Here is a 15,275-nt window from a genome sequence, read left to right on the forward strand (position 1 = left end):
AGTGTTGGCCTGTGTCCAATAACGTGTTTTATGCGTGGTTCCACCTGTTATCAGCTATTTGCCAAGTAACTTCACTCCGAGCGCTGTCAATTACTGTCCGTTGTGAAATTTACTTTAAGACACCTAACTCACACTGTGGTTGTGACTATTAAGCCGGGAAAAGAACGATTAGATGCATTACTATAAAACGCCTGCCAAAAGGTGTTGAAGAAATAAAATTTACGTGCGACGAGGTGGCCGAGTGGTTAAGGCGATGGACTGCTAATCCATTGTGCTCTGCACGCGTGGGTTCGAATCCCATCCTCGTCGACTAGCTGAGTTTGTGAGGGGTGGTTACTAGTTTTGGCGAGGTAAATGAGTGACGTGAATTAATTCCTTCTATTCCACACCCCTCCCCCGCCACCCCCCCACCCCCACCCCCATTCCCGACTTCCTTAGTAGCATTTTGTCATGGCTGTTAATTTTGTTAAATAATACATTTGATTAGTGTTTCATTCTCCCATTCTCCCTTGAAATTTTCACGGCAAGTTTTGCTTAGCAGAGATTTTCCACTGAGAACATCACTGAAGAATTAATTGAAGATCATAGAAAAGCATTGCCAAATAAATTTAGAGGAGCATATAAAATTGTTTATAGAGAATTGTACACGAAATTTTGGGTTATTTAAGGCATTATCAGGTTAATTTTATCTTTAGGGAATTTTTGTCTATTATCTTTTAACTTTAAAAGCAACCATTTCTAAGGATCCCTATCATTGACAAGGAAGAATATGTATCTCTTAGAGATATGACAAAACTAAAAAATACACACTACAATATTTTCAGTTAAAGCTGAGTATTTCTCCCTGAGAAAAGGTAATAAAAATCTGGGACTTCCCTGTTGGCCCAGCAGTTAAGACTATTCACTTCTGCAGAGGGCACAGGTTTGATCCCTGATCAAAGCACCAAGATCCCCGCATGCCCTGTGATGCACTCCCCCACAAAGTAACATGCAGTTTCTACCTGTGACTTCCATCTTGACAGACTTTGGGAGGAAAAAATATAATGTATTTTTTTATTATTGCCATTTTGGAGTAAGTACTATGTTCATATGATTCAAAAACTATAAAATCTGTATAGCAAATTTTGTCACCAATTACCCTTCCCACCAGTAGGACATTATTGGCCCCAATGTGTCATTCCAGAAACACAGTATGCATATATGGCATTAAGCTCTCTAAGATACACTTTTATTGAAGTATAGTTAATTTACAATGTTGTATTAATTTCTACTGTACAGCAAAATGATACATTTACATATATATTCTTTTTATTCATATATTCTTTTCATTATAGTGTATCATAATATAGTTCCCTGTGCTGTACAGTAGGACCTTGTTGTTAACCATTCTATATATAATAGTTTGCCTCTGCTAACCCCAAACTCCCAATCCCCTTCCCTTGGCAACCACAAGTCTGTTCTGTATGTCTTTGAGTCCATTTCTATTTTGTAAATGAATTCATTTGTATCATATTTTAGAGTCCACATGTAAATGATGTCATATAGCATTTGTCTTTCTCTTTCTGACTCACTTCACTTATGATAATCTCTAGTTCCATCTATGTTGGTCCAATGGCATTATTTTATTCTTTTTATGGCTGAGTAGTATTCCATAGCATATATGTACCACATCTTCTTTAGCAATTCATCTGTTGATGGACATTTAGGTTGTTTCCATGTCTTGGCTATTGTGAATAGTGCTGCTTTGAACATATGGATGCATGTATCCAAAATATAATATTCAATGAAAAAGAGCATAGTGCAAGACAATGTATATAATGCTACTTATTTAAAAAGGTAAAGTGAAAGTGAAGTCGCTCAGTCATGTCTGACTCTTTGCGACCCTGTGGACTGTAGCCTACAAGGCTCCTCCGTCCATGGGATTCTCCAGGCAAGAATACTGGAGTGGGTTGCCATTTCCTTCTCCAGGGGATCTTCCCAACCCAGGGATCGAACCCCGGTCTCCTGCATTGGAGGCAGATGCTTTAACCTCTGAGCCACCAAGTGGCTAGTTAAATATATCTGCATATAAATATATATGCCATTTTGCATGTGTATCTATAACTATAATATAAATGTCTAGGAGATAAGCTGTGTTCTAGGGTGTAGTCATTTGTAAGATATTATCCAATTTCCTCCATAGGGATTATATTAATTTATGCATGTGTGCCTGCTGAGTCACTTCAGTTATGTCTGACTCTGTGTGACCCTATGCACTGTAGCCTGTCAGGCTCCTCTATCCATGGGATTTTCAAGGCAAGAATACTGGAGTGGGTTGCCATGCCCTCCTCCAGGGGATCTTGCAGACATGGGTGTGGGGAAAACATCTCTTACATTTCCTGCATTGGGAAGCAGGTTCTTTACCACTAGCCACACCTGGGAAGCCCCCCAACCAGATAAGTAGAAAGGAGACCAGACCACATCTGCTCCTGCAGCCCTATAAGAGGAATTTTTATTTCAACTAGCATTGTCACAGATCATCTAAATGGAAGCACAAGCACCGCAGTGAGACGGAAATAGGAGTCCTGATTGCTCATAAGCTTGGTGGCTTTTGTTTATTACAGATTTTCTGGATATCCAATGGCAGTTTATAAATTGGACTGATTAAAGATTTAATGGATTTTAGGGACTGGTGAAATTGAGCCTTCTGTGGTTTTAGGGTGGAACTCATTTGATTTTTTTTTATTAGAATGAAAATTTTTAATGTCTAAATCAGAGGTCTCATGTTGGATCACTGGATCAGCTCCTATGCAATCCAAGAGATTACTCTAGTTCAGCAGTTCTCAAAAGTATGTTTCTCCCAAGCAACACCAGCATCATTGCCACCTGGAAACTTGTTAGAAATACAAACTCCAGGACTGGGGCCCAACAATTTGTGCTTGAACAAACTCTAGGGTAATCCTGATAAATGCTAAAGTTTGAAACTCTAGTTTTATTCTGTTTTGTTTTGTTTTAAAACATGGTTATCCTAGTTGCTGTCCATCTTGGTAAAATCTTTTTTCCCCAAGACCCACATTTCTCCTGTCATTCCAGCATCAACATGAGTGTCTATCCTGATTTTTTCCCTGCTCTGCCAGGATTAATTGTTCTAAGCCCTCCTCTACCCACACAGCTAGGACTCACAGAGCAGTCTAAGGTGGTGTTAAAGACATCGGCCAAAGACCACCAGGAACAAACCTGACAAAATCAGTGTAATGAATTAATACAGCAACAGGATACTCCGGGAAACAGAGCTCAACAAGAGAAGTGAGAGAAAACCTCCTTTATTAAGAACCTAGTTACTTTAGATGACTCTAAAGAGGCTCTAAGGGGAACGAGAAGCGGGTCTGGGTTGATAGCTATTTCTGAGGAGGTATCAACCTTCTTGAAGAAGCGCAGATTAACTGGGGATTAGGTATAGTCTTGAAAAGAGGGTGGTTTTAGGTATTCCAGTAATAGATGGGACGCAGCCGAATGGGTCTGGGACATCGTAAGAAGGCAGTAATCATTCAAAGAGCGGACCATGGTGGCTTTTTAAAGTTGCTGCTTGATCTTGGGGAAAACATTGATTCCTGTTTACTTCAGCTGGCATTACCTGTATCTTTCCTCCCAGCCTGATAACAGCAGCCGTCCCCGCCTTTTTTGTTGTTCTTTTTCAATTGGAGTAGGTTTTCTTCCTTTCCATCTAGACAGGCTTTTACTCTTTCAGAGGAGGTTGCTTTGGCTGTGGACTTTCAGGAGACCGGAGAGGAAGCAGGCCGAGATTTCCTTCTTTTAACTCCAGTCCAACGCGCCTAAGAGAGGAGGCACAGAAGAAGGCCCGCAGAGGCGGATGAACTTGCGCTCCCGCCCTTCTCTGCCTGCTGCTACTTTGAAGCCTTTCCAGGCTAGGGTTGGGGTGGGAGTCGGTAAGAAAAGCAGAACAGAAGGCCACCTCTAGAGAATTATCCCAGCGAACACAGAAGTCGCTTCCCGCAGATGCCCCTCGGCGAAGAAAGCGCCTCCCCACCCCCACCCCCCCAGCCACCGCTGGAGGTCGGCGGTAGGGTGCTAGATGAAACAACGCCCAGCTATATGTGAATTTTAGATAGAGAATGAGCAATTTTTTGTATACAAGCGTGGAAAACCTAGAAAATGGTTGCACATCCGTGAGCAGCCTTCGGGGCACGGCGGGCAGCGAGGAGGGTTCTTGACGATTCTGAGGACAGAGAGCGTCTTCATCTCAGGAAATCTCACTCTCCCTCCCATTCCACCGGCTCCCCAGGAGTCTGTAAACTTTCAAGAGAAAACGCCCGTTTCTGACTTCTCCAGCGCTTGGGCCACTTGGGAATCACATAAAGAGCCATTAAATGATGACTTGAGAACTCCTTCCCTTTGAAATATAACTCTTTCCTTGAAGCTAAATGTATAGTTACGTCGGAAAGGGGTGTTACTCAAAAAGGGGGAGAAAAAATAAAGCGGGGTTGGGGAGGCAGAAACGAGCTCCTCCTAGTCACTTACCCGAGAGGCAAAGCTAAACTGGATCCAAAGGTCGCTTCGAGATATATGAAGGATATGAACTCCGATCGTCAGATTCAAAGCCCAGAAAGCTAACCGTTACATAGTAGGACAGTTATCAGGTGGTGTTTGCGATGATGTTTAAGTGAAATGGACAGGCAGCCTTCGCTGCGGTTTCTGCGCTCCCACTGCCTTGGAGGAATCCCCTGACCTGCGCCTTCTGCTCTCTCAGTCCCCCTTGTTTGCTCCAGTTCTTTGAGTTCTTCATTCTCTTGCATCTCCAGCTCCCACGAACCTTCAAATAACCTGGCTAGAATGGCGCGTGCGTTGAAACGGTGTGAGTCTAGAGGAGATGCGTTGCCCCTTCCGCTCCAGTTTCATTCAGTCCAGAGGTTCGCGTTCTCTTTGGGGAGAGTTCCTGCAACTCTCTTGGTCGCAGGGCAAAGTCCAGTATGGAAGGAATGTTCATAATTTCAAATTCAGGTAAAACTAAAAGATACTAACCTAATCAACGCTATGCAGAGTAATTTTAAGAACCTGGATATGTGTATTTCTAGAAAATATACGGAAATGACTCTAAAAGAAATTTAAAAATGCGAAGAGACCAGTTACAATTGAAGACATAAAGCTGTCAACAAACTACCCTGAAAAAGTATCAGACATAAGTTTCACAGATGAATTTTAATAAACTGATTACAGAACAGATAATTCTAATGCATTTAAAACTGTTAGAATAAAGAAATAGAAGAGACTGTTCGATCTTGGATGGGAATGGGGAACAAATAATGATCTTTAAAGTAAAATTTATTACCAATAAGAAAACCCACCTAGTTCTTCCCTGGTGGTGCAGTGGATAAGAATCCACCTGCCAATGTGGGGACACAGTCTTGGAAAGATTCCACATGCCAAAGAGCAAAGACTCCATGGACCTCAACTACTGAGCAGAGATAAGACCCATGCAACCAAAAATCAATTAATTAAAAAAGAAAACCACATATTTTTATTTATGCTGAATCCTAAATAAAATCAGAGTAGACAGAATCCAGCAGCACATTAGAGGAGTAAAAATTTTTCTATGGCAAGATGGAGATGAGCATTAAAATTGTTTTAAATTTTAAAACTTTTAAACACAATTCACCATATTAGCATATCTCACAAGAAACATCTACATTTAGTAGATATGGAAAAAGCATTTTATTATGTTAACATCCATTTTGATAGATTAAACATTTAAATAAAAGAATAGATATTTCCTTACTTAACCATGATAAACATATCTAACTTACATCAACACCATCCTGCTTTCAGAGGAAACATCTTATGCCCTCTCTTTGAAGTTAGCAACATGTTAGAAAAATGTCCATTCTGATGACTATTGTTTTATATTGCTCTGCAGGAACTAGACAATGCATTTAACAAAAATAAGTTAGAAAAGAGTTAAAATTATATGAATGTATCTAAGGATTTGTTTATAAAACTAAATATACTTATAAAAATAAACAAGAGAAATCAATTGCCTTCACACACACAGAATGAAAGAAAAGATCTGTTTTCAATAGCAACAAAAGAGATAAAACAGGAATAAATTTTTTCTATTTTGTTATATTTATTCATTTGCTTTCTTTTTAAGGTTCCATATATAACTAATAATATAAAGTATTTATCTTTCTCTGTCTAACTTATTTCACTAAGCATAGTAGCATCTAGGTCCATCCACATTTTTTAAATAGCAGAATTTCATTCTTTTTATGGCTAAATAATATTCCATTGTATATATGCACAACATCTTCTTTATTCATTCACCTGTTAACTGACACTTAGGCTGCTTCCACATCTTGACTATTATAAATAATGCTGCTATGAACATTTGTGTGCATATATATTTTTGAATTGGGGTTTTTATTTTGTTTGGGTATATATCTAGGAATGGAATTGCTGAATCATGTGGTAGTTCTTGTAGAAGGAAATGGCAACCCACTCCAATATTCTTGCCTGGAGAATCCCATGGACAGAGAAGCCTGGCAGGCTGCAATCCATGGGGTCACAACAGTCAGACACGACTTGGTGACTAAACCACCACCACCATGGTAGTTCTATTTTTAGTTTTTGAAGCACCTCCATATTGTTTTTGATAGTGGCTTCATCAATTTACATTCCCACCAACTGTGAAAAGGGTTCCTTTCCTCTATATTTTCTCCAACATTTGTTATTTATACACTTTTTGAGGATAACCATTCTGACAGGTGTGAGAGATCTCATTGTGGTTTTCATTAACAAACAATTCCTTAATGGTTAGCAAGGTTGAGCATCTTTTCAGGTGCCTGTTGACCAGCTGTTTGTCTTTTTTGGGAAAATGTCTCTTCTGGTCTCCTGCTCATCTTTTAATCAGGTTGGGTTTTTCGTTATCTTTAGTTTTGCTTTGAGTTAAATGAGCTACTTATGTATTTGAGCACTGACCAGTTATCAATCACATCATATGCAAATCTTTTCTCTCATTCAGTAGGTTGTCTTTTTGTTTTGTTGAGAAATAAATTTAAGAGGAAAATACCAGGTCAATAATAAGAAAACTTTAAATCTTTACTGAAGCCAGATACGGAGAGAAAGTCATATCAATTTTCTCTACATGTTAGTGAAAGGGTTAACGGCTAGGGAGGGCTGTGGTCCCCAAGCCCCAGGAGGAGACAAACTGGCAAGCAGCCACACTTTTTTTCCCTGCATTCCTTTGCTCCCACTTTAACCACTTAGCATGCGCCTTTAGTTCTGTGTTGCTATAAGGACAATGGGTTCTGCCTGAAAGTAACTTTTTTTCCACCTTGAGCTGCTAATTGCCCAACAAAATAGTACATCTTACCCATGGAAAAGTTTTTCTTAAGTTATATTAATGAAACTATGTATCTTGTTTAGAAGTCTGTTTTCCTTCAAGACATACATGTTTCTCACCTACAGAGGAGTCCCCTTGTGCAGATAGGTATGTTCTGGGAGAGAGCTGCACCTGGTGCAACTCTGTCAGCCTTGAGGTTGATCTATGATCAACAGCTTGCTAATGAGTATAAGATACCTTGCAAAAACTGGCAAGGGGGGTACTCTCCTATCCCCTTCCAGTGCCTATTGTTGGAAGCTTTCTCTATCCCTGTTGGTTTAATAAAATCTACTCAAAGCTCTGAGTGACAGAGACTGTCTTTGGCGCCAGAGTTAAATCTTCTTCCAAGGTCACAAATCCAGCAGCACCATTCACCGTAAGCTATCATCTTGGGGGCTCATCCGGGATCCCAAGACAAAATGTCAGCTTCCATCTATCATTAGTCTAGGTGTTAATATAAAGCCAATAAATATTAACATAGAATTGTGTTTTCAAACTGGATAAATACCTTCTAAAGTTTGTGTGAAAAGTAAACAAGCATTAGTAGCCAGGAAAATTCAGAAAAGAATAACAAGGACGAACAAGCCTTTTGGGTTTTAAAACAAACTTCAATGAAAAAAACATTATAGTATGAACAGGATAGAGAAACCAGAAGTAAGCACAAATATTTAAGAATTTGATAAAAATGGTATTACAAGTCAGTGGAGAAAAGACAGATCACTCAATAAATGGTTCTGGGACATCTGGGTAGTTCAGTTCAGTTCAGTCACTTAGTTGTGTCTGACTGTGTGACCCCATGGACTGCAGCATGCCAGGCTTCCCTGTCCATCACCAACTCTGGAGCTTGCTCAAACTCATGTCTATCAACTCCATGATACCATCCAACCACCTCATCCTCTGCCATCCCCTTCTTCTCCTGCCTTCAGTCTTTCCCAGCACCAGGGTCTTTTCCAGTGAGTCAGTTCTTCCTATCAGGTGGCCAAAATATTGGAGTTTCAGCTTCAGCATCAATCCTTCCAATGAATATTCAGGACTGATTTCCTTTAGGATGGACTGGTTGGATCTCCTTGCAGTCCAAGGGACTCTCAAGAATCATCTCCAACACCACAGTTCAAAAGCATCAGTTCTTCAGTGCTCAGCTTTCTTTATAGTCCAACTCTCATATCCATACATGACTACTGGAAAAACTGTAGCTTTGATTAGATGGACCTTTGTCAGCAAAGTAATGTCTCTGTTTTTTAATATGTTGTCTAGGTTGGTCATAGCTTTTCTTCCAAGGAGCAAGCATCTTTTAATTTCATGGCTGCAGTCACCATCTGCAGTGATTTTGGAGCCCCCCAAAATAAAGTTTCTCACTATTTCCATTGTTTCCCCATCTATTGGCCATGAAGCGATGGGACCGGATGCCATGATTTTCATTTTCTGAATGTTGGGTTTTATGTCAGCTTTTTCACTCTTCTCTTTCACTTTCAAGAGACTCTTTAGTTCCTCTTGACTTTCTACCATAACAGTGGTATCATCTGCATATCTGAGGTTATCAATATTTCTCCCAGCAATCTTGATTCCAGCTTGTAGTTCATCCAGCCCAGCATTTCACATGATATACTCTGCATCAATGTTAAATGAGCGAGGTGACAGTATACAGTCTTGATGTACTCCTTTCCCAATTTGTAACCAGTCTGTTGTTCCATGTCCAGTTCCAACTGTTGCTTCTTGACCTCCATACAGATTTCTCAGGAAGCAGGTAAAGTGGTCTGGTATTCCCACCTCTTTAAGAATTTGCCAGTTTGGTTTGATCTACACAGTCAAAGGCCTTGGCATAATCAATAAAGCAGAAGTAGATGTTTTCCTGGAATTCTCTTGCTTTTTCGATGATCCAGTGGATGTTGGCAATTTGATCTCTGGTTCCTCTGCCTTTTCTAAATTCTGCTTGAATATCTGGAAGTTCACAGTTCATGTTGAAGCCTGGCTTGGAGAATTTTGAGCATTACTTTGCTAGCATGTGAAATGAGTGCAATTGTGCAGTAGTTTGAACATTCTTTTCCATTGCCCTTCTTTGGGATTGGGATGAAAACTGATGTCTGAGTAGATAGACATCTGAAAAACAAAAAAAAGAGCACAATCCACATCTCATATTTTACAACTGAGTATTTTCTAGGTGGTTCAAGAATTTAAATAGGGAAAAAATAAAGCTGCAAAAGTCCTAGAAAAAACCACATGAGAATTTTCTTTTATAGTCTTGGCACAATGGAGGCCTTCCTTGGCATTACAGAAAACATAAGGGATTAGTGTATTGGCAAAAATCAAAAAGTTTGATGAAGATTGGGGGTGATATCACTTTCAGATAGAGAGCTGAAATTTTCACAACTACTTTTGAAGGCAATTTAATAGTTTATAATAAATGAATATTCTTTGACTCAGAAATTCTACTTTTAGGAATGTATCCTGCAGATATACTCGTATATGTGTAAGATGATATATACATAAAAATATTTAGTACAGTATTATTTATAAATAGAAAATATTTGGAAATAATCTAATTGCTCATCAATAGAGGACTGGCTAAATAAATCTATATGATAGAATATTATACAACAGTCAAAAACAAAGAGATCTATGCCTATGGCTATGGGAAAAACTCCAAAATTAAGCAAGCAGAGGAGCTGTGTGCATAATATCCTACTATGTGTATAAAATAATGGAGTTAAATTATAAATAAATAATTGCTTCTACATGTATAAAATATCCCCGAAAACTTACAAAAGAAATCAAGAGCTTTGGCTGTTTCTAGGGAGTGAAATTAAGTGACCAAAGGTAAGAATAAGATGAAAACTTTTATTAAAAATTTCTTAAATTTAAAAATATTTAAATAGATGAGAGAGAGACTCCAGTACATATCCAGGATCTCTCATCCACAGTTCTACTGCTGTTGTTGCTGCTAAGTCGCTTCAGTCATGTCCGACTCTGTGTGACCCCATAGACTCCCCACCAGGCTCCGCCGTTGTCCCTGGTATTTTCCAGACAAGATCACTGGTGTGGGTTGCCATTGCCTTCTCCGTCCACAGTTCTAAAATCCATACAATTCTGAACTCTTTTTTCCCCCATAAATTTGGCAGTAAAACTCATCTGAGGCAAATCTCAAGGTGAACTGAACTGGAATTTTTTTAAATAGTCTTTAAAAATCTGTATTTTGAAACAGTTACTCCCAAAGGTCTATGTGTGATTATATAATGAACACCATATACTCATCTACATTTATAAGTGTTCATTTTGCCATATTTGTGCTCTCTCTCACACACTCTCTCTCTGCCGAAGTATTTTATAGTAAATTATGGACATCATGACATACCACCCTTGTTCTTCAGTTCTCATCTTTAATAAACGAGAACATTTTCCTGTGGAACAATGATATCATTGTCAAGCTCAACAGAAGAGAAAAATCAAAGGGGAATGTCTCGATGTAGTCTCTTTTGTACTTTTTGTACTTTGAAACCATGGCTCTATAATTTATTCAATAGATAATGCAATTTTAAATTAGGAACAAATTTGGATGAGATCTTTAATAGAGAAAATTAGCCAGAAAGCTACGGGATCTGTCAAACTATCATTAAAGGACAAGAAAGGATTCACAAATACCCAATTAAAAATAGGGGTTGGGGGAAAATCATTTCATGTTAATACCCAACTAATTTGGGGCTAGCATGAATAGGGCTTTCATCAAGTCAGTACTGACAGAAACATGGCATAGAAAACCAACAGACACCTAACACAAGTGTCCAGTGCTTTGAAGTAAAATTTTGTTTTCTCTGTCATAGAGTATGCGCTCAGTTACTCAGTCATGTCCGACTCTTTGAGACCCCATGGACTGTGGCCCACCAGGCTCCTCCTCTTTCTGGGATTTTCCCAGCAAGAATACTGGAGTGGGTTGCTATTTCTTTCTCCCAGAGATCTTTCCCACCCGGAGATTGAACCTGCCCCTCCAGGGCCTCTTGCATTGGCTGGCAGATTCATAGAGAGTCCAATGTAATCAGTTTGACCCTAGGTGACTGGCTGTTCCTACTGGGATATTACACCATCTTGGGGTTGCAGCTCAACAGTGGTGATGTCTGGATTAGCTTTAGTGAAAGAAAGCCTCTTTTTTTTTAGTCTATGAACATCTTTCATCATGGTAGTCAAGGTCACCATGTTCAAAAATTCCTTGACCAAATCCTGAAGTAGCTGAATAAGCAGTTGGTGACATCCATGGGGAGATCAGCTTCCCCACTTCTTACTGAAACCTCTCACATGGTGGGTTAAGATTCATATGGGACACAAATATTTTTACACTTGAATCTATTCAGCTGCCAGCTAATTCCTTACTTTCTTTGCTACCAATCCTCCAAATATTTTCTCTTCCTTCTCCTTCTTCCTCTTTTTGAACTTATGATAAAACAACAGTTGAGTCAGTATCATAAATATGCCTGTTTCCAGATTCAGATGACCCTCAATGTTTTTGCTAGCTGAGTAATCAGCATTTCTTCTTGTCCCTAAGCTGAGTGGCATTTTAAATATTTTCAGTAGAGATTTCCAATTCTAAGTTAAAAATAATCCCTTCTGTCCTAGGACACTCATCAAGGTACTGCTGCAGGGGAATCTTCCTCCAGACAGAAAAGCAGGAGACAGACTTTCTCCTAGCTGTTTAACTATAAGGAAGTCCAGCGTGCTGTTTACTTGACCCTAAGTTGAATTGGCCTGAGTCCTGTAGTTTATCTACTTAAAAATCACACAAACAAGTTACAGAGCCTAATCAACTGTCAATGAGATATTTAAGCATATGGTAACTGTGTTTACTTGTTGCAGATGGGCATAAAAAATGGAAGAGAATAATATATTTAAAGCCCAAGAGAAGGTGAGCATTTATTCTCGTTATATAGTTTTTAGGAAAGTTGTACTGAGGGCTTTTCACGTGAGGTATATTGGAGAAAGTGATCAGAATTTGGGGCAAATTTTCTTCATGCTGGTGCTCTTAATGATTACACAGTTATTGGATATTTGGAAGAAGTTAAAGTAAAGGATGAAACCTGAGTTTATTTAATGCCTTCAGGTGGCAACATTGAGGAAACCAACTAAAGAAATTTATACAGCTGCAGTTTTAGAGTTAAAACCCATCATGGAACCTCCATTAGCATGGAAGATGTTTTCTTGCTGCTGTGATAAAATAAATAATGAGGTCCTGTTAAAACAAAACATAGTTTAATCTATGAAATGCCGCCGTTCTAGTTGGCATAATAAAATTGATGAATGACTAACTACTTATAATTACACTCCTTTGTACCAGTAAACGTAATGTAACTGATTTGGGGTTGATTTTGTATTTATTGCATTGGCCAAAAAATTTGTTCGGAACCCAGTACTTTTTGGCAACCCAACACTACTAGAAATCCAGACGACTGTTGGGGGTGGGGGTGGGGATGGCGGGAAGAAGGAAAGAAGACCTCTATCAATATGTAGGGGTCTGGGCAAATAAATTGGGAGGCAGGTGCTTGATGTACTGTTACACAGCCATTAAATGAGGTAGACCAACATGACCCATAAAGATGTCTGAGATACATGACATGAAAATGTTAAAGGAAGTGATGGGGGTGGGGGAAGCTAATTGTAAAATAGCTTAATGCCTATCTATCCATCTATCTCCTAATGTATGTGAGAAATCAAAACTATATATGAAAATTCCAAGCTAATGGCAGTTGCCTGTTTACCTCAAGGAAGTCATGCTAAAGAGGGACAGGGGGGATTCCCACCCTTTAATTTTGGCATTGTCTTAGGTTTTTTAAAAACCGTAGTTCGTGTATTACTTTTTTTAATTTTTTTTTAAATCATGTTCAATAATTATGGTCTGTGCTTCCTCTCTGTTTTCAGTTTAAAACCTAACTGGGGTCCACATACGTATGGAATTCTGATTATGTGATTCACCGTTGATATCCACATGGATGGTCAGGAAATTGGGGGCTGCTTGGAGAAGGAAGTGAAAGAGGAAAGTGAAAGAGTTGGCTTAAAGCTCAACATTCAGAAAACGAAGATCATGGCATCTGGTCCCATCACTTCATGGGAAATAGATGGGGAAACAGTGGAAACAGTGTCAGACTTTATTTTTTTGGGCTTCAAAATCACTGCAGATGGCGACTGCAGCCATGAAATTAAAAGACACTTACTCCTTGGAAGAAAAGTTATGACCAACCTAGATAGTATATTCAAAAGCAGAGACATTACTTTGCCAACTAAGGTCCGTCTAGTCAAGGCTATGGTTTTTCCTGTGGTCATGTATGGATGTGAGAGTTGGACTGTGAAGAAGGCTGAGCGCCAAAGAATTGATGCTTTTGAACAGTGGTGTTGGAGAAGACTCTTGAGAGTCCCTTGGACTGTAAGGAGATCCAACCAGTCCATTCTGAAGGAGATCAGCCCTGGGATTTCTCTGGAAGGAATGATGCTAAAGCTGAAACTCCAGTACTTTGGCCACCTCATGGGAAGAGTTGACTCATTGGAAAAGACTCTGATGCTGGGAGGGATTAGGGGCAGGAGGAGAAGGGGGCGACCTAGGATGAGATGGCTGGATGGTATCACTGACTCGATGGACGTGAGTCTGAGTGAACTCTAGGAGTTGGTGATGGACAGGGAGGCCTGGCTGCTGCGATTCATGGGGTCGCAGAGTCGGACACGACTGAGCGACTGAACTGAACTGAACTGGAGAAGGAAATAGCAACCCACTCCAGTATTCTTGCCTGCAAAATCCCATGGACGGAGGAGCCTGGTGGGCTACAGTCCATGGGGTCGCTAAGAGTCGGACACGACTGAGCGACTTCACTTTCACTTTTCCAGGTGAGGCCGGCGCAGGAGGTAGGAAACGAGACGCGGAATCCTAGACCGACCGGAAGTGCCTGTGCGCAGTGGGCCCCGCGGTGGGCTGCCTTCTTCTCCTCCGGGCTGCTGTTCCGGAGCGCTCTTCCCAGTGCTGGGGCGGAACACCCAACCCGGGACACCCCACCCCCTCGCCTTTTCCCGGTCTGCAGAGACGGCCCGAGAACCTGGGTGGAGTGGGTGTGGCTGAGAAAGGGGTGTGAAAAGTGAACCTCGGCTCGGGGAGGATGGAGGGGAGCGAGGGGTGGTCGTGCCCGGGGACCTAGAGCCGACCAGTCTCCCGGGCTGGGAATACCTTGCGCGGGAGAGGGTTGGCGGGACGAAGGGTCTTCCCTGTGAATTACACAGCCATTAAATGAGCTAGACCAACATGACCCATAAAGATGTCTGAGATACATGACATGAAAACGTTAAAGGAAGTGATGGGGGTGGGGGAAGCTAATTGTAAAATAGCTTAATGCCTATCTATCCATCTATCTCCTAATGTATGTGAGAAATCAGAACTATATATGAAAATATAGAGGACTCAGGACAGGAAATGCCTGAAGTCTGGGGAAATATCTGGGTACAAGGAAGTTGAGGACAAATTTGTAGACTTTCTGTAGCCTTCCTCATGGACAGCCGGTGAAGGGGCGTTGAATTGACTGATTTTCCAGTGAAGAATGTGACGTTTTCCAATTCGCTTTCCCATGGTTCACTGATTCCCAAGCCTTGGAGTGCATCTAAATTCCTGGGGAGCCTAGGGATTAAAGATACATTATCAGGGCTCCCTATCCTCCCCCTCCCACCCCTTAACTCTGGATTCCGATTCCCTAGATGTCTGCCCCACGGCCAGTAACGCTGAAATTCAGCTGCTGGGCTGCTCTTCCTGACATTTTGGAGACAGCCTTCCTGGGAATCTGGCCCTGCCTGGGTGTGAGCAGACTTCTCCCTTGGGCTTCTGTAGATTCCTAGGACTGTCCTGGTAAATAATTTAACCGTAAGCAACCTCCTTAACTTCCCTTGG

The 15,275-nt window shown here is 40.6% G+C and overlaps 1 non-coding gene across 1 annotated transcript; it reads left to right on the forward strand.

Annotated features, from left to right (window-relative positions):
* On the forward strand, positions 228 to 309 carry TRNAS-GCU. Its single transcript has one exon. It is a non-coding gene; the product is annotated as a tRNA-Ser (tRNA).

The sequence above is a fragment of the Capra hircus genome, chromosome 23 (genome assembly GCF_001704415.2).
Source record: "Capra hircus breed San Clemente chromosome 23, ASM170441v1, whole genome shotgun sequence".
Taxonomy (NCBI): Eukaryota; Metazoa; Chordata; class Mammalia; order Artiodactyla; family Bovidae; genus Capra; species Capra hircus.